We start from the raw sequence: 20,682 nt of genomic DNA, 5'->3' as shown, positions 1-20,682 counted from the left end.
TCGTCTCTTTCGTTCTTCATTCTAGTTGTAACAACCTCGCATTCCTTATATTTGAGAAACATCGTGATTCTTTGCTTCCACATTCCATAATCCTCACCATCGAATATAGGTATCATGACTTCCGATCTCTCCATTTTAATTGATTCTTCTTTTTTTCTTTTCTTACTCAAGCGTTCCTACGTGCTCGAAGTATATTTTTTTCTGAAAGTTTTTTTTCTTTACTGAAAACTCACTCGCAAGATAGTAACCACGCACTAAATATCTTGCAAAACTAGTAACCACGCTCTGCTACCATGTTAAGGAAATTCGAAGATTTGGGAATACAAATTATTGACTATATTTCCCATACAACAGTTATACATCTATATTCCTCTCTAAGAACGTCTTGCACGCACGCTGGTTGCCAACCGACTAGCCTAGATTCTTCTAACATCTGGCAACAGTCTTTTGTCTCCACTGAGTCCTTGACGCCCTCTAACCCTTACACACACACTCTCATGTACAGTGTAAATGTATCACCTCCCTAACAATAATCACTGCTGAATGTTTTGTAGTTACGAAAGTTGTATACAAACATACATTGTACATACGACTAGTAATGGTACTAAATTACTGTTAGAGGGTCTTGGGTGTATAGAACCATATGGTTAAATTAATACTAGGGATAACGAATCGCGCGAATGTAATTAATATTTTGAAATGCGTTGTTTGCATTAATTGATAGTTTTCTTATAAACTTTTTTATAAACAATTTCATTGCTATAGAAAAAAGATAAATGCCGGTAATATGTCTATCCTACTTAAATAGAAAGTGCAATATTTCGTTATAATATTTGGCGCAAGTTTATACATTATTACATCCAAAAATAATATTCTTTTTATATCTAAGCTATATTAAAATATAAAGATACAAATAGCTATGCGAGTAGTTAGTAGTTGATGCTTTTTACTTAAATTGTCTTATACTTCATAATTTGTAATAATATAATTCTTGTCATTAATGATTCTTTGTTTTTACTTTGTATATATTATACTTCCAGGAAGATGCCGCTCTATAAATTGACTTACTTCCCAGTTACGGCATTGGCAGAACCAATCCGTTCTTCTTCAGCTATGCTAGTATTCCATTTGAAAGTGAACGTATCAAAAAGGACGTCTGGCCAGAAATAAAGCCCTGTAAGCTTAAAATTTAAAGAAGTTCTGTTTCTTAAATCTCATCTTTCCTAATTTAACTAAAGTAGCTAAATAAAGTAGAACACAATTATGCAAAGTATAACAGAGATTATTGTTTACTCTCCATTGCTCTATAAGATATGTGGGAGAACAATAGGTATTGTTAAGGAGACAATGCCTTTTGTTTGCTGATAAATTATCAATAAATTAAATTATATCTTTCCAAAACAGATAACAGGAAGCTAGATATTTAAGAAGCATCATAATCTGTTTGTTCGATAGAATCTTTGATTCTATTAGTTGTATGTTTTTAGTGACTCCTTATGGCCTGCTTCCTATGCTCGTAGCTGATAGAAGGAAGGTTGCTCAGTCTACAGCTATTTGCCGTTACTTAGCCAAACAATATGACTTAGCTGGAAAGACTGACTGGGCAAATCTTCATATTGATGCCACTCTTGATACTATTCATGATATTCGTCATAGTGAGTATCCAGTGCTGTTTTGCATAAATCTTATGAGAATCTTGATAACAGATAGTACATATCTGTTCAGGTATTTATTAGTTGAAATCCGATTTAATATTTGATTTAATCGAACGATACACGTATGTCAACAATACAAGACAAAGGATTAAAAAGGATTGTAATTCTATCTTCAGTATCATTTAAATTTCGCACAACACTGTATTCAAGTTAGTATAACATTAGCGAATAGTATTTAACTGAAAACAAATTTTCAGAAATTGCCGCCTTCCACTATGAGGAGGACGAGAAGGTCAAAGCTGCAAAACGCAAGGCTGCTGAAGAGACGCTACCGTTCATTTTAGAACGTTTGGACCAGCAAGTGAAGGAAAATGACGGCTACTTCTACGATGGTACTCTCTCTTGGGCTGATTTAACATTCGTTGCTCTGCTCGATTATTTGAACTTTATGTACAAGTCTGATCTGATCGAGAATTACGAGAATCTGAAGCTGCTGGAGAAAAAGGTCCTCCTTCTGCCCAAGATCAAAAACTGGATTGAGAGACGCCCAGTTAGCGAATTCTAAACTTCACGATTGCTTATGGTTTTATAAGCGTTTAAAGATTGCGGTCTTAGTGTGTTGAGAGAACGAAGAACGAATCGTGTTGATGGAAGTTTGTATGGAATATACTGATTGCTTTTAACATTCATTAGTTCCAGCTATTACCGATATTTTTGTCATTTAGTTAGGGTTTTCCCTTTAGATTACGTTGTGACAGAGAACTATTATTTGTGTATTCCTACAGAAACATACGAACTATATAAACTGTTGACACGATGTTGTGCTTTTGTATTATAGAGATAATAATAAAACCATCAAACAATCATTAATTATGTTTTTTATTATATTCATTAAGAATTGAAGATTACCTCCTTGGTGATCTTGATAATATCGTATTTTACAAATGTTGAACAAAAAAAAATGTATGATTATTTTATTCAATACGTTATGAGGGTTGCTTTAAAAAAAATACGAGTTACATATTTCTTTGAAGAAAGCATGATTTTTATCGATACAATAATGTTCTTCTGTTATCGCTTTAAAGTTGAGTACTTCGTTGATTACACGAGAGAACTCGCCTACAGCAAACAAGATACGACCGTGTGTAAAGTAATTAATCTGGTTGCTCGTTGCTAGCTACACATAAGGCTTGCGTAAAAAAAAATATGCATTTCAGTTCAGGCGGAGAATTATGTAGGAAGTCATTTTGTCGATCAATAACTTAGTTAATAAAAGATCAAATTTTCATGTACATAAATGTAAGTAACGTTCAAGTATTAATCATTACATACAATTTTTGTATAATTCGATATCTTGGTCACTTACATCTTACAAATGATACATAGATAATATTTATGAGATACATTGGAGCTATCTTTTAGTTAACGCCATTTTTTCTTGTTTTCTCTGTACTTTTACTATTCTTCCAAAAATATCAAAGGATCGATGACTTCAAATTAAACTAGAATTGCTTCGGTATATTGTCAATCAATGGCTGTTTGTATTCACATCTATATCAAAGGAAAACCGATTGCAAAATTAATTACCCTTGCAACTCCGCAATATGAAAATATGTGTGATCGACCTTGAAGATGACAAATCTCAATGTTTGAAGTAGTACAAAAAGATGATAATTTAATTTCGCTTTATCAAACTGTACAAAATTTGTATACACATACAGAAAAAAAACGGAGTTCAAACATTAATCAACATGAATTATCGGTTATTATTGTTGAGTAATTATTAGGATTAGAGTTTTGGAGTATCGATCGTATCGAGATTTAACTATCGGTTTCCGCAATTTATTGTTTTTCTAAATTATGTCTAAATGGTATCAGTTTTTGAATATTTTATAGTTTACACTCCAACATACTGACGTAAGCTATCGAAAATAATTGTAAATTATGCAATATCATTTTTTTTATATTTCATAATCTAAATTTCAATCTATTTTTTGTATTTAACATCCCTTATTTATTGTTCGTGTTCCGTCTTGTACGTTCTTCAAAAAATCTTAATTTTTTTTTCGATAAAATCTTGTGTGAATTTACAAAAAATACGATTCTTCGTTTAATTTTTTTCCCTTATTGTCTTTACATATTTGGAGTTTAAACGCGTTATAAGTACGTCTTTTTTTAACATGATTACGTAGAATTCTTATTCTGAATAAATTATTTGTTTCCGCTTCATAACTGTTTCTAAATTACAGTGCATTTAATCTTGAAATGCACAGTAACATTTTACACTTTTTACGTTCTAAGGAATTCTCAGGATCGGTTAAAAATTAAATTACAGTAATGGTAATACTCAATATTAATGTCAGACGTGGATACTTCACTGTTTTGTATAATAATTTGTTATCTTGGCATCGATCAAGGTACAAAACTCGTGGCCATACACCACGTTGTCCATATTATTTTCATCTCGATAATATATTTTGTATATTTATGATGTTATTATTTTACTAGTATAACGATTATTGCACTATATTCTATAAGATGGAGCTTTTGTACGAACAATTTCAGGAACTTTTATAACAAAGGAAAGTACTAATTTTTAACATTAACTACCCACGACAATTTACGACAATTACTTTAACCTACGTTCTTACTCTAATTCTTATTCGCTCGCCTAATGTTTGAATTTTTAATCAATCATTGTTGATGAAAAATTGCGATGATAATTGCATTGCGGATATTTATGCAAATGCATATTTTCGTGGATACAATAATACAATTGAAAGATTTGATACAATCGAAAGGACTTGGGCAAAAGTATGTTTCTATCCATTAAATATCATCGATAGTGCTGTACTTTTGGATATTTTACAAAATTTTGCGTCATACGCATTCTATAAATTTTCGTATCTTCGAATCACCCATAATTGCATAAAAATCCACTGTTTTGTGATAATGAATATTAATGACGGTGGAATTTAAGATTCCCGGATTCAGTAACTTGTCTTACTCTAATACATGTATTGCACGTTTTTGGAAGACTAAAGATTCTTTGCTCGAGATCAACGCGACAAATATTGTACTTCGTGGTGAACGTTTCGCTACAGCCTTTCGACCTCTGTGATCGAGTTTACGCTTTTCCTCGATTTTATACTCGATCTCCGTAGCATGCTACTCCTTAAAGGCTCACCGCGAAGCGACGCTCTCATCGAATTCCTCGCACTGCATTTAGAAAATGATCGGAACATGGCGACCGGTGGTGTCTCTTCGTCCTCGCGTTTCCTGTCAAAACATTGCGTTTAAAAATATTGAATCCAATCGCTTAAAGATTTGAATAACTTCCCAACTCGATCCTTCTCTTCTGTTCAAAAGATTTAAAAAGCATTTGAAGAAAGAAGATAGTCCAGTTTTCTTTTGAGAGATTTAACAGATTTTAAGAAGAAAGTAATACGAAAGCATACGAAGATGTAGATCTAACAGAATGCTTGAGAATCTTGAACTTCGAGCTTGAAGATCTGTGAATATCTTTGAAAAAAGGAGACCGAAAGTTCCTTTATGTGATTTTACCTTCCGATACAAGGTATATCCCACATCTTCTGATCTTTTCCAAAATCCTCGCTGTCCTGCAGCGTCTGCGGAAGATCCTTATTCAATGTTTCCGGCAAAGAGAGTCAGAAGACCGCCCATAATTTCGAGTGTGCCCAGCACAAGAAGAGGTAGGAACGAGGACACAACATTGAGATAGACTACGAAGGGTGCGAGGATACTAGCAACGTATCCCATTATATGTATCAAAGCTACACCCTGAGCTCTAACCACAGTTGGTAATACTTCAGCCGCATATTGGAGACCGATATTGTATGAAATGTTTATCCAAAATCTACCGAGAATTGCCAGAGAAGCTGCATATATACCTGAAGAAAAAATTTTAGCATTAGTTTTTAATTCTAATTTTTCATGAAATAATTTTAGAAAATTTTAAGGAATAAAAAGGGAAGAAATTATTTTATCTGTCTGTAATTTGTCTGGTTGTCTGCAATAGTTGATACAAGCATTTGCTAAGCTTAATATAAGCGTGCTTAGCTCTAAGCTAAGCACAAGCAATAAGCTTCTTATCTATAAAACGTTGATCTAGCCAATTTGAATCTAAGGGATTGTATTATGGATTACGGCTACTGAAAGCCATATAGCACTGCTGGAGCGCTGAAGCCCATCATTTTGAGGACTATTGCCAACGCCCTTTGATATATGCGGAAATACGAAGCGATCTTATGATCAAAGCAGTAGAAGGGGAAATAAAATATCTATACAACGGATACATGATAGGGCTTGGAAACTATTCTAGCAATGTAGCAAATAATCTACAAGCATTTGCATGTTATAAATATTCCAAAATATACATTTTCTTCCTTTCAAAAAGCACAATGTTATACGAATGAAAAATATTCGTCTGATTAAGTCAGAATTATCGACTTAAGTTATTTAGAAGATTGATCAGTAATATAGAAGGGTGAATATATAAAAACGAAATGTACGAACTATTGGAAACGGCAGAAGCCCAGATGCTGAAGATACCAGAAATGACGAGGGAACCACACGCCAGCCATCTTCTGCCCCATCGATCAAGAACGAGCGTGAGGAACGTGTCAGCAGGCAGCTCGGTTGCTGCAGCAATCGTGAACGTAACAAACACGTCCAGGCCTAAATTATCGACGTTTCGTACGTGACCATCGAACACCAAAGAAATCGCCATCCTATATTTCGTAAAACAATTTCATATGATAAAGAAAAGCACGCTATCATATTTCATGTGAGAAGCAAATTCCTTGCTTCAGAAATGAAGTATTTTTAGACAAAAGATATAAAACTGTTCGTGAGATTTTTACAAGATACAATTCCGATTTTACGTCAATCTATTTGATATCTGTTTAATAGCGATACGAACCAAATAACAATAAATAGAATCGTGATATTCCGTAGTCGTGACGTTCTAAATAGATCCAACACGGAGTACGTTTTGTCTGCTTCCTCCTCTTTGCAGATTCTGGCACAGGTTTCCTGTTATTAGCAAATTTTTAACTAGTTAATGTCGTTTGTCTGTTTTTCTTACAAATTTATGTGAATCTGTTATGTGTACAAAGATTACGATAAAATCCGGAAGAAAGTTTATGTTATATTTGTATGAGACGATCCTTTCGAAATAGTTTACTTGGACGTTCGCAAATTTTTTCATTTTACTTTATAAAACATCAAACCTCTGAAAGTCGATTATCTCCTTATATCGTACATTAATGTTAATATTGCCATGATCTATTCATAGACTGAGCAGTTTCCAAATGTTTAATCTATTTGTATAAAAATTTTCAAAGATAAAAACAATATACAAATTCAATAAATAACATTACAGAAATAGACAATAACAGACAATAACAGAAATTGACAGCAATTTATCGCTGGCAATTTAGGTGATGAATAAGATATAAAATTACTAGGTTGTAAACAAATTTTCATTACGTAAAAGACCCAATTAGACTTCTATTCAAAGAAAATGATTATATGATATGCTTAAAGGCATATAAATTGGTATTTATAGAACGCACATAAAGCAGGAAAGATCATAAAAGTAGAAAATACGGAAAAGATTGCGGTAATCGGTTTATTTACCCGGAATCGTCTATAGATGTCATCGGGCACCTTGGTGCCGTTGATTCGCTCGAATTTACCAAGGATTTTAATGGCCCTGTCTATCTGACCTTGGCTGACCAGCCATCGAGCGCTTTCCGGTATCAACCATGGCGTACCTACGGCTAGAACAAGAGGAACTGAGGTGACAATACAGGTCATCCTCCAGTCGGCCAAATAATAGGCGATCCAGGGTAGAATGCAAGTTGCAAATGTGAAGAATATTGCGATCGACATATTCGCCACGAATGTCCTCCACTTTGGTCCAACGTATTCTAATACTGGAATAAAAAACATAATATTTAGAAGAATCATCTGTAAAAGAAATATTCTGTGAATAAAGAATGGAACAATATATTAGGTTGTCGCAGAAATTTCTTTCGTCTCGTAAGGAGATAATAGACGCATACTATTTTTTGTTTTATATTATTTTATTGAATTATATTCATTGGGACAAAATAGATCATACGTAATTCAATAAAATAATATAAAACGAAAGAAACTTTTGGGGCAACTTAACGCAATATGAAGAAGAAAAATTTGAGTTACAAATATATAAAAAGTAGATATACAATATATAGATTAATTTAACAAACGTGTTTAGTTCTACGATTAAATCGTGTTTAGATCTAATAACAAGGACTTTAATAATTTCCCTATGATTGTTCAAGCCCATTTAAATTTCCGTAAGTGTTTCGATACTTATCGACAAGAATACGTTTCTATTTACGAATTATACAGGGTGGTTGGTAACTGGTGGTACACGCGGAAAGGGGATGATTCTACGTGAAAAAAGAAGTCGAAAATATAGAATAAAAATTTTTCGTTTGAGGCTTTGTTTTCGAGAAAATCGACTTTGAATTTTCGCTCGGTACGCGTGCACTTTATCACGTCTCGTTATAACGGATCTCACTGTAGATCGTTGTCTCAATTGACGTTATTTTTAAAATTTTTTAAATTTTTAAATTTTTAAATTTTTAAATTTTTAAATTTTTAAATTTTTAAATTTTTAAATTTTTAAATTTTTATTCTATATTTTCGACTTCTTTTTTCGCGTAGAATCACCCCCTTTCCGCTTGTACCACCAATTACCAATCACCCTGTATTTCTTAAAGATACAAAAGGTAGAATCACGCGTAACTAGCAATATCATAAATTAACTGTGAATAAACGGATCGTTGGAGTCAAAGGATCATTTACATAATTCAAACACGAGCGTGTGTTACCTTGTTAAGCTATTTATGGTAGATATTGAAAGATCGATAAGCCTGAGATACATATTTATGTCGAAACGAACATTCTCTACGGAAAGTCGAGTCTAATTCGATGAAAACAATTGACTTCCTGAACGAACATATCGATATATATCCACAGTGCAATGACAAGTAAATATTACTCTATTTTCGTACAAGAAAACAGATTAAAACGATGAGAAGTTATCTTGAACAATTGAACTGACCTTCGCGATGAATGAATCTCGCAATTTCACGAATACGTAGACGAAATTAATGTCTGGTGCGTATACGTCCAATAAATTAGAAACGCAAGGTTGTAACTCTTTAATCGCATAACAGGACAAGATGCGATAAACACGTGGAAATATATCATAGTGAACAACGTCTATTTGTAGTTGCCGTAAAATAGGGAGTAATTGCTCTTAATGAAGCAACCGTGTTAGCCACTTAATAGTGGCTTGCTTCTAATCCGGAATCACCTTCAATTAGTTGTAACTAGTGGCTTCCTGATAATTACCGCTCAGTGGTTGTTTCTTTTTTCTTTTTTTTTTTTTTGCTTTATTATAATTGCGATGCTCGAACCATGTTTACCATGGAACTCGCTTCCTTATTTAAAATCACTTTGTACCATTGAATTTTACTTTTCATGCTTCATAATGAACCAATTTATAATTCACAATAAACCAAAATGACGAACGTTCGTTTAAATCACGAGTTTCAGATATTTCTATTCTCTAAAATTACCTGAATTAATTTTTATTAAATAAAATAGCTATAGGATAATTCCACAAATCAGATATTTTGAGCAAATATCTCGGAATTTCCTGTTTAATTCGCCGTAAATTTTTCCAATACGCTCTGGACCTCCTACATATATATAACGTGTCTATACATAACTGTTAATTCATCATTTTCTCGTAATCCTAACAAACAATGCTTAAAAACTTTAACTACATTTTGGATTATTATCTCGCACGAATAAATTTTAAGCTATTAATCGCTTTCCTGAAAATCTGGGTTGGTTATCAGCTTCGGTACGAGACCATCGAGTAACTCGGTACGCATGAACGGAAATAATCTCCCAGTTATATCCAAATGTTTAATAATTTTCTACATAGAAATTTAATGAAAAATAAGAATAGAAGAACCTAGCATTACAAAAATCAACTTCCATGAAATCTAAATATTATTTATGCTGTCTGTAATTTTCAACATCTTCTTTCGCAAATCATCATCACCATCATCATCATCACCATTGCGACAGCCATTCTAAAATATATGTATCATTAATTTAATAGAAAATAAGAGTAGAAGAACCTCACGTTATAAAAATCAATATTCATAAAACCAACAAAATATCGTTTTTTAAATATATGTATCATTCAGTTTGTATTGCCTTTACAACGCGTAGATAGGGCGAGGAGATCTCTTCTGAAGACGAGATATTATTCTCATAGAAAGGATACAGAAAGGAGAAGAAGACGTAAAGAAGCTTCTCTGAGACCACTCGTTTCATCACTTCGCCTCTCAAGGTTTACTGCCTTTAACATTACATTATTCGCGCAGAAAAAGTATTCGCTTTTCTCCCAGCTGTTTCCGTCACCCTGTAATTTCATATCGTGTTACCGTTCGATCAAAAGCGACAACTCATTTATTGTAAACGAAGATTCCGTGCGGCACAGTTAGCAAAGATAAATTACAGACGATCGTATTAATAATAATAATCTGACCGATATCTCGCAATGCGACCAATCGATAAACGCGAGCACCGTCCAACGCAAGGACGTTGTTAACGTTTCGAAACTGATTGACGTTCGTTCTCTTCTTTCTTTTCTTTCGTTTCTTCCTTCTCGCCTGTTGGCTCGTAAAAGTATCTTAGCATTTATAGACATTTTTTATTTATTTATATTTATTATATATGATGGTATCATAATTAGTACAACAAAGTATTATTACGTTTCTGTTATATATTCATGAATATATTGGAATTTCATTAGGATCGTAATAAAGTCATATAATAATTATATCGAATATGACGTCAGAATTATAAATACGGTTATTATAATGCCGAGTTTCAATTAAGTAAATTTAAAAATCTATATACAAGATACAAAATTATTTAGCGTAATTATATATTTCACAGTAATTACAAAAATATTTAATTATAAAAATAGTCAAACATTTATTATATTAATAAATCCCGATATTTGATAACCATTTATTACATGTTTAAGATAACTATTTATGCTGTATATTTGTACTAAATAAATGTTTGCATTAAATATCTCGTAACTTCTATGTGCATCTTCAGAAATGCTTCAAACTTTACCAATATAATCATTACAATGCTAATGAAATTTCAGAATGTTTTATATAACACATATTCTACATACATATAAATTTTCTGTGGCAAATATGTAAATGCTTTTATAAACTACTAGGTTTATACGCTTTGCAGTCTCATATTTTCCTCCCACTGTTAGCATTATCTGCAGTTTGTATGTGAGTTGTATGAAGTTGATCGAATTCTACGCTTTCAACGATCTGGTCGAGTGACGTTCTGCTTGAATAAGTTATAAATCCTGGCAGGAAGAAAGGCACGTGTTATTGATATCGACTGGTTAGCTGGAATGTTGAATAGGAATTTAAAGAACCAACTCAAACTTTATCGATAATAAAATATGGAAAATATGACTGCAATTAATACGTGAAAAATAATGGAAATATTCTATAGGATACTTGAATGTTTATTAGAGAATTTTAATAATAATATGGAACATAAAGAAGAAAGAAATTCGATGATACTAAATAATGATGATACTGAAAATTTCAGTGATTTTTATTAATATAAAATTAACATTAATATAAATAAAAACAAAATCTATTATAAATGATATAGACGAACTTTTTAACTAAATATCGTTAGAAAGAAAAGTGACACAAGTATACATACGAAACAATACAAAAAATCCGCATCTATCTAGAGAAATTTGTTATGAATTTCAAAGTCTGTATAAATACGTATACTAATACATAAAGCTTCTAAAGCTCTAAAGTTTTAATGTTTAAAAAAAAGTACAAAAATATTTCTATTAAAATATATATGATATTTTCCACGGTATTTTCTACGCAGTTTCTACAATTAAGGATTTCCTCGTTCCCATCGATTTTCCTCTAGTTGTGAGACCCTCGGATAATCACGTCCCTTTCATTTTATCTTCGCTACGCTCGATTATAAATACGGAACTGAATATAGAATTATTTGCAAATCAATGAATCCGATGATGTAATTTGTTACGCGCTCGAAACGAACTAGTATCACTTATCTTAGTTTCAATCAATACCTCACTTTCTCAAGTCATTGATTAAAATACGATTTACATTCGTACAGATCGAGCCTTCTTTCTCAATATTTCCGTCGAATATTCGTGATCAATCGTTTAATCGACCTTGATAATTAGAATAGAAATAAGAAAATTCGAACGCCAACTCATTAACGAACCAGCCACTTGCTCACGAATCTCGTCAACTTGGCCTTGTTTTGTCCAACAAATTGTAAATTTTTCCAACCTCGGCTTGAGTCATCGATTCAGGGTTAATGCACGTCACCTGAGTTTCTTTGGTCTCGATTTTCACAATTGGAATGCTGTCTGCAGGACAAACTTGCTATTCGATCAAGAAAACTCGTTTCAATGACTCGTCTGATGAACTTTCAATCAGCGTTCTTACGCTTCAACAGAGTCTCTTCAAAAGTTTCAATCAGGGTCTTAACGCTGTACTTTCAGGGTATAAAATATCTTTCAAGACAGAGACTAGTCTAGATTTTCTCTTCAGTATATTGATATTAGAACAATAACTGGAAAATATATTTCTACAGTATTATAATTGAAATTTTTTCATGTAGAGTTATAATAAAATTTTGTATTATAAATTGCCTGTATTATGGATATCAGACAATGAATTCAGCATGAATTATATCGATCTTATATTAAACAATTTATTAGAATTTTCAATGGAATATTTAAAATGTTACTTGATTGTTTTATATTATTATGTGATATTTTTACGAATTTTAAATAAGTTTGCTAGAAGAAGATGTTCATTTTAATTAAAACCATATACATGTATGTATGTATATATATACATAGATTTATAGTTGTGGAAGCGTTCGTTGTAGAACCATTCATTCGTTACCTTCGCTTTCCGTTGGGAAGTGAAAATTTATGAAAACCCTGGTATGCTATAGTTGTCCAGAAATGAAAAGCAATTTTGAACAACTAATCCTTTGCAATCAGAATATTGTCTCGTTAAAAGAGAAAACAAAATTATAATTGATCGCGAGTACAGAGGGAAAATATTAGTATAGAAAATGATTGCTGTTACGACCGTTCGCGGAGAGACGCGGTCGCGAGGAAAACGCGTCAGCGAGAGGCGTAAATTCTCGCTACGATTCGGTGAATCGACGCCGCGAAGTAGTCGTTCCCCTGTTTCGATTAAGATAACAGAGGTGGTTGAATGAATATGACACAGTAGTAAGTTATATTTCACCGTTTATTCCACAACTTATAACGAGGATAGTTACACTGGTGCGTATGTACGAGATGAGTGAGTGACTGATCTGCGGGTGTGTATACCCGCTCGAAGGATGTTGACCGTTCGAAGGATGTAAAATCAGTACAGTACTGGGAGACGATGATGTGTCGGAGGAAAGCTAAGGATGGGTGTGTCTAGCGCACGGGACCATCGGATTTGTTGGTGCCGATGTTATTTAGGAGAGTGAGGGAATAGGCTTCGTTTCTAATTGGTTAAACGAAGGGTCTTAACCGCCCTCGAGAGAAAGTGGTTAGTGGGAGGACAGTTGCAGCGTACGTGCGAAAAACCAACTTTCCTTAGTTAAGCCGTGGTAGACAATAGTCTCGAGAAATTCCTCGGAAACAGATGTTTGTTTGAAGGACCTTAGCAGGCAAGTGACTCAGGTTTATGACGGATGCTTAAGGCTATTGAGGGTACGCCGTACGGAAGAGCGGACATCTGGTGTCCGTCTGGCCCGCGGTGTGTGACCTGGGCCAGGCAGAGAGTCTCCCGGCGTAACAATTGCGAACTAACTACCTTTAAATATTATAAATATTCAATGGTATATATAAATCCAACTATCTTAAAGTTTCATATTTTTATCTTGCATGAAATTCTTATAAAACAGGAAAATTTATTTTTCTCTGTCTCTCTCCCTCTCTTTGATATAAACGCCGCAGTTGAAAAATAAATATGTATGACCTCATGTATATTCATATGTATTTAAGCATCTTTCTTCGTAACTTTGAATGGTTTTCAATTTCATTTAAATTGTTGCATGGCAACGTGAGTTCTGTTGCAAAATTCATATACTTGTAGAAACGTCAGTCGTAAATCAAGCATAACAACAGTTTTACAGTATGTTGTAGAGATTACTTTGTTATTTAAACTTAGAGATCTTCCTGCTTACAGTAATTACAAAAAGTAACTGTACACCATCGTATTTAGAACGTCATTTATATATATACCAATTAATTAAGACTAAGTCTTAAGATAAGACTGATTAAAATATTAGCTTTCGTATCATTTGTAATACTTTCATACATGCTTATAAATAATTAATGCTATCAAAATGAAACGTAAAAACTGATTTAAAAAAAAGGAAGAGAGACGCTTCATTGGGAAATAAGGATACATACGTACAAGTACTTCTTGTAGCCACTGTGTGGCTTTCAAACTCAATTCCAGGGCAAAAAAGAAATTATTGAAAAACGGTTACCTAATATGTACATCATAGTGAAGCAATTATCAAAGGCGAATCCAACGAAAAAACGACACAAAGTGAACTGCCAGAAGCTACCCGTGAACGCAGTAGCCACCCCAGCGAGAAATCCCATTAAATTAGCTCCGAGCAAAGCTGGTATTCTTCCATATTGATCAGCAACCCATCCAAAAATTAATCCTCCGAAGATAGCGCCGATGAAGAAGATACTTTGAGCTATGGTTGGCAGTGCATCATACTGACAAACCCATCCCAGCTGCAACAGAAAACTACAGTCGAATGATTTACTTCTGATCACTATCAGCATCACGGCAATCTTATAGCAATTTCAACGCCTCGATTAAACGAATTTTCGATCAAAGTTTCGAAATTCCTAATGAAGCGCGCCTCTGTCCTTTTTCCTTTCCCTTTGAGGAAAAAAGAAGGAGAAGCTTAAGACCCTGCGCGTTCTCGCGTCCTTCTTCTGGATGCTTCCTACCCCTCGATGAATAATTCTCCTCCTGACGAGCGACGCAAAGTTCATGGAAATCCACTGGAGCAAAAAGTCTTGCAATTTATGTCGAACAAATCTGTGTGTTCGCGCTGTTGCTCGTTATAACGCTTTATTAAAGTTTCTTTTCAATCCGGTATTTTCATTTTCAGTTTCATTTTCAGATTGTATTTTATTTGGCAATGTAACGCTTGAATTTAGAATGTACTCTGTAATTTCACTACATGCACTAATTATTACTGCAATATGTACTAGGAATTCTGTTACGTACTATAATTTTCCTCTGTGGAAATCGACATTGTTAATTTTCCCACTTCTGAACTATCGATCTTTCCACAAACGTTTATTCGACCCTTTCCATCGTTCTTCTTTCTTTCCAAAAATTGTACACTACGCTTATTTTTTATCGAAATAGATCATGCAAATAATCGAATACGACATACACAGTATAAAGGGATTGATTGATAGGAACAGATAAAATATTCAAAAAGCAGGAAATTACAAGTCGAACATTTTCTGTCACCTCGGATGCCACAGACGCATAAGGGACGGTGGTATAATTAAATTCCCATCCTTGTTGGCAATCTTTCGTTGGCCACGATGGGTCCGGTACGTGGCTTCCATTTAGCAAAATTTCCGTGTAATTTACATCGTACATGCTGCATCTCGAGTAACCTTCGCGGTTGACTGGTATCGCCAGCGACAGCCTGAAACGAAGGAGAAGATAACGTAGATTGGTTCACGGTCTTCGATGCCGATGGACGTTCCGACAAGCGAGTAATTAACTTTCTATTTGAAACTCGACAAAAAATATTGGGAATCTCGAGTATTTATTGAGCTAATAATATTGATTGTTAGTCGAGTCTGATAAAACGTATTTGACTGGAATTTCATTTAAAGCGAAGAAAGTTATTTTCAATTGTAGCTGGATGTACGTTAATTGCTGTTTTCCTGTCTTTACAAATTACTCATTCCTTTGTTTCATCAGCCTTTTCGATTATTATTGTCTCGTATTATTATTGTCGAGTATTGTCTCGTGGTTATTATCTCAACGCTTTTATCGTGTCAATTTATTGCGTTGTGTTCATACGGGTTTGTAGAATATATAATAAACAATGCAATGAGAAATGAAAATGAGAAAATTTTGAAGAATTATTAAATTAGGTAAATTGAAGGGAAAGAAGTTCTGTGAAGGAACTGGATTGGATCTAAACAGATAATAAAGAAAGATGATCCAAGATTTGCGACCTCCGACGTATGTCGAAAACACTTACTCATTAATAACGAATGTCATTAAGATAATTCAGTGACGGTAATTGCGTCTGTTATTCTGATGAATGTTACATAACGAGATAGGAAGTCGATGTCATGATGACTGGCGCTGTCTGAATCAAATCAACCCTATTCACAACCAGATAATACCGTCAAACGATGTTTACATTATTATAATATGAAATCCAATTTGAAGGCTTCGTGAATTTCTATTATCCTTCAATGAAATTATGAAATAATGGCGCAATTTAATGATAAAGATTATTATTATTTCATTAGGCTTGCTGTATAATTTGCTAGATTGTCTTCAACCAGATAAATATATCAATAATTTTGGCAATGGCTATCATCACATACTTTATCGAAAGAGAGAACATTGGTTCTCTTTGATTTTCGATCGTTGAATCGTCGAAAGAAAACTTCGCGGCTCAGAGAAAGTTCTCCTACAAACACGTACATAGCATAAAAATCGGTAACACGCGGAAGTTCTACAGGAAAAAAATCAAAAAGACTTGCTGAGCAAGGCAAGAACTTTCCAATAGAAGGTGAGCATAATAATAAATAACACTTGCACGGATGCTTGCGGAGGAGTCGTTGACTATATTAAACTAATACTAATTATGAAACAATGTAACAGTAACGGTACTAGTCGTAATTAACATACTATCGTTAACATTATCGTGATATCGAAATTTCTTCCCACAAGATCACCGATTAATTGCATCGATTTGCGAAATTCTTAGTGTTCGATGATTATCATAGTCGAGGAAAGGTATTTACAAGACATTAACATCCGCATCTAATCACATCTCGTAGCATCGCGACTTATCACGCGTATCGCCTAACCTTTACATGAATATTGAACGAACGAACACTTCGAACGCATTATGCAAGTGTACGTTACGTTTTTCATTCGCCGGTAAAAGCTTTCAAAAACGAGTTAATGAGCGAATGATACGTGGCATGCGCGAAAGAAACGAATGCTTGCCCATAGAATAGCTGAAAATGATTCGAAAAGTATACTAGCAAAATAACAATAGATTCAGATGATAACTGACCAGTCGACCAGGATTAGTCACAGCCTTTTAACAATTCTATCGATTTTTTGCTACTATTATACTTATTTACTCCAAAGCTAAGATCCTATCTAGGCTAAACTAAACGTTAACTATGACTCACAGTTGGAAAATGCACTTATCTTATACGTAATCATTTATCAATTACTGAGTTCGTTAAGTTCTATTTTTGTTTGCTGAAAGGAAAAAATCTTACATTAATTAATCATCGCTATATCGTTGTTTGCTATTGTCTTTCGTCTGATCGACAATCATTTACCCATTCCATCGTTGTAGAACTCTTCATTTCTGGTTCCTATAATCTGGTATTTAATATCATCGAATTTATTTTGAAGCACGTGCACGTGCCAAAAAATTAGGTCACGGAAGTTTTATGCATTTCTGTGAAATCTGAAAGGGCAAAATTGCAAAGTACACGTGTGACACGTGGAAATATATAAAACATCGGAAAGTAGCACGCTTTGTAACGTTTAATCGAGGTAAAACAATTTTTTATCCAGCTTCTAGTTTTTTCTTTCGCTTCCTTTATATTCTGAAAAATATGCGTAAAAATCCGCAGGCTACGTATTATGACGTAAACGGAATGGAACGAATCAATAATAGAATAAATTAAATAATATTAATATTAAAATATTAAATAATATTAATATTAATATAAAAATTATAATAATAATAATCGATAATAAAAGAAATTAAGGACAATGGAACACATATTCGATTTATACTAAATATCCGCGGCTGTCCTGATATTTATTGCCAGTCGCGTACATACGTTCAAGTTATAATTTCTAATACCATTAGAAAGTTAGGAGAATTTTAATCGAGAACGAGCTCTATACCCTTTGAACGTAATTTGTTCGTCACTTAATCGCTGCACGCGGTAAACACTAACGAGCAGCTCTTAAACAAAAGTATTTGTACGTTATGGTCAACAACGGGGTGACTAGTTATTAGCGCGTTCTCCTGTTTCATTGAAATTTTAATTGCATCAACGTAGTACGTTCTATGGTCGACGTCTTAACATAATTGTACGGATCGAATGTCTTTACGTAAAACTGTCCCGTGCATGTTGACGATTCGCGGCCAATCAACGATATCAGGCCGAATGTTACGTGCTCGACGCTATTTTTTCGCCTTCACGCTCTCATTGTTTGCGCGAAGGTTCAACGCGTTCGCGCGGCGTACGCGATAATACGCGCTCCGGGAATTTTATCCAAGGAGCATTGTGCGAGCGCAACACGTTGCGACACCACATCCTTTGCCTCTCTCGAAACGTCTTAATAACGAATTATGGTGCAATCGAACCATGCGCGTATAGCAAAAAGCAATCGTTTCTAGCCGTTCACTTTGAACACCGCGAAGGTTAATTTGGCAACTACATATATATCCATGTATTGTGTTTCTAACGATTGCCAAATGCTATTTTCATGCATATAGTGATGCCATCCTTTTGTTACGAAGGATTAGCATCAGAGAAATTTTCGGCTTATTACGCATATTGAAAATGTAACGTAAGATTCATCTTTTTTTCAGCAAATATGCAGAGATACGCACAGGTGCGTTTGAGTATTAGAGCACCTACTGGTTACATTTATTGGAACGCTCTAGCGGATTTTACGCTGTAAAACATACGACGTGAATGAAAGTTCGGATTTATAATAAAATAAGCAGAAGATACAATCGGAAAAAGGATCTCAGCAAGACGATAGTATTAGGACAGCGTTAGGAAACGGTAGGCCAAGAAAAGCCGGTCGAAAGATGATTCGTAGAACTAAAGGAAAGTGTTGAGATATTGATCCGTTTCATAGCGCCGATGCGAGCGAAAAGCGAACTAAAAATTGCGCGTTTAAGCACTAAAATGTCTATATACTATCACGAAACTACGAAATATTACTAATCTTCTATTTACAACGAAGCTCGTAAGTCTCGTGACCAATTTACACGAAAAAAGATCGAGTTAGAGACACGATAACGCGTTAATGAAACTTCTAATCTCTAAATCTCTAGAGAGAAATCCTTAAAAGTTGTAGATCCTTAATAAACAATTTACCGATTACGACGATAAGTCCCCTGATGCTCGTAACCAATTTTACACAGAAAAGGGATCACCAAAGTTGCAAGACTTTCGAGTTGGAGGGAATGACGCGTTAACGAGAGCGTCGCGACGTATAATGTTTACAAAGTTTGTGTGGAAATTAACACGATCACCGTTGTCACCGTTTACGATCGTGTTTCCGAGATGAAAGAAACAGCTACTATTATGCAATCGATCGTTTCGAACTAGTAAACGGCGTAGCGAAATAAAACTCGGTGTAAGTCTTAACATACGTTCACTAGCAGGAACGTGTTTTATTGAAACTTTTACGACTCGCTACCGGCTGCCCCAGCCGTTGCATTATTTGAATAACATCGAAGGTTGTTGACCTAGCAACCGAACGAAGGTGCGATCCAATTGGAGGTGGATGTAATTACACCTTGAAATACCTTTCGTCATCGAGCATTTCCAATTCCCCGCCGAGTGTCCTCCATTTTTGCGCTTAGTCTTTACGCTCGATATCGTCGCGATTTGCAAGCACTCGCTAGCAACAGAATGTGCGATCGTCGTCGCGCGTCGCCGTTTCGACAGAATTAACGTCGTTGGAATCTCACAACGATTCAGAAACCGCATATTTACTTCGCGCGAAAACCACGATGAACGAGTTATGTCTCGTTCGGGCTAATTTCTTTGAAGTAGTCAATGTGTCGATTTTTAATTTATGCTTCAAATATGTAATATCGGAAAATAAGGATAGAAATTTTTTTCCGATTACTTACAATTTATTAATATTAAATTGAATATACAAATATAAATTGGACAGAGAACGATATTTATTTAACGGAAACTAAATGCAATACTCGTATCTATATCAAATAACTTTGCAGTTATTTGATCACTCTCGTCACAACGAATCTAACACACACACTCTCTCTCTCTCTAACAACTCTATCAATTCTCACGACTCTACTCTTCGACGACTCGAAACCTCCAACGACTCTACTCTTCGACGACTCAATTAGCTCTGATCTTCGCCAATACACTCCTGCTCGGTCGTGCTCGCTCTTGCTCTCGTCCTCTCTCACACACACACACGCACACTTTTCGGCTCACATACTCTGGCCTCTCGACTGCCACTCCTTGAAATGTGGAACCGTACTTCTGTTTCGACGCTGCTTATCTTTTCTCGCGTCACTGTTACTAGGCGCTCTTGGATGTAAACAAACCACGAAAGACGACGTACACGGTGTTTTCTAATTTCAGCCGATCTCCAATCAAAGCTATTCTACGATATTACAAATATTAAGAATCGAAGATCCAGTGTGGAGAATTTGAAGGGTTGACTCTGAGATTTGAGAGTAATTTCAGAGAATAGAAGCTTAATTCCTGCGATTACTTCCTTCACATACTTCCCCTTTTCGGATCTTGACACTACGCAAGTCTCTT

The 20,682-nt window shown here is 34.5% G+C and overlaps 1 long non-coding RNA gene and 1 pseudogene across 1 annotated transcript in view; one reads left to right on the top strand and one right to left on the bottom strand.

The window, feature by feature from the left end:
• LOC143304735 (uncharacterized) overlaps window positions 1-20,682 on the bottom strand; it is a 37,868-nt gene that overhangs the window by 12,829 nt on the left and 4,357 nt on the right. The window lies entirely within an intron of this gene.
• LOC143304741 (glutathione S-transferase pseudogene) lies at window positions 1,478-2,525 on the top strand (annotated as a pseudogene).

The sequence above is a fragment of the Bombus vancouverensis genome, unplaced genomic scaffold (genome assembly GCF_051014615.1).
Source record: "Bombus vancouverensis nearcticus unplaced genomic scaffold, iyBomVanc1_principal scaffold0052, whole genome shotgun sequence".
Lineage (NCBI taxonomy): Eukaryota > Metazoa > Arthropoda > Insecta > Hymenoptera > Apidae > Bombus > Bombus vancouverensis.
The sequence above is the reverse complement of the archived record's forward strand: the minus strand, read 5'-3'. Positions and strand labels throughout refer to the sequence as shown.